General features: G+C 47.1%; 1 non-coding gene across 1 annotated transcript; it reads right to left on the reverse strand.

Moving 5' to 3' along the window:
- Positions 1 to 405: 405 nt before the first annotated feature.
- TRNAT-GGU (transfer RNA threonine (anticodon GGU)) lies at positions 406 to 481 on the reverse strand. The gene has a single exon. It is a non-coding gene; the product is annotated as a tRNA-Thr (tRNA).
- Between the last annotated feature and the right edge of the window lie 352 nt (positions 482 to 833).

An 833-nucleotide genomic window follows, 5' to 3' on the forward strand; every position in this document is an offset into this window, starting at 1 on the left:
CATAATAACTGCTTAACAAATATTTGTTGAAGGAAAAGTTTAAATGATGATTTGTCATTAAAATATTTTGGGTTGAATTTATTCTTAATAGGCTCTTTTTTTTTTTTTTTTTTTTTTTGTATTTCTCTCTGAAGCTGGAAATGGGGAGGCAGTCAGACAGACTCCCGCATGCACCTGACCGGGATCCACCCAGCACGCCCACCAGGGGGCAATGCTCTGCCCATCCGGGGCATCGCTCTGTCGTGACCAGAGCCACTTTAGCGCCTGGGGCAGAGGCCAAGGAGCCATCCCCAGAGCCCGGGCCATCTTTTGCTCCAATGGAGCCTCGGCTGCGGGAGGGGAAGAGAGAGACAGAGAGGAAGGAGAGGGGGAGGAGTGGAGAAGCAGATGGGCGCTTCTCCTGTGTGCCCTGGCTGGGAATCGAACCCAGGACTTCCGCACACCAGGCCGATGCTCTACCACTGAGCCAACTGGCCAGGGCCCTTAATAGGCTCTTTCAGTTCAAGAGGTCTAAGCTATATTGTACTATTGAGTGACTCTTTGCCTATCTAAAACTATGTATTTATGGCTAAAGTTCCCAAATTTCCTATTTGTTGTATTGGGGGGGGGGTTAAGGTATCAGATTAAAGAGATGTAATGTTTAATGTCCTAAGGCGGTGTTTCCCAACTTGGGGCCCATGCCCCACAGGGGGGCAATTCGATAGTTAAGGGGGGCAATTTGAAAATGGACTCGACACGACTTTAACTCTTTCACCCCGGGCCATTTAAATGCAATGCTAGATATTGGTGCCAAATTTAACAAAAAATGCAATTCTTAAATAATTGCGGTAAAT

This window comes from Saccopteryx bilineata, chromosome 1, assembly GCF_036850765.1.
Source record: "Saccopteryx bilineata isolate mSacBil1 chromosome 1, mSacBil1_pri_phased_curated, whole genome shotgun sequence".
NCBI lineage: Eukaryota > Metazoa > Chordata > Mammalia > Chiroptera > Emballonuridae > Saccopteryx > Saccopteryx bilineata.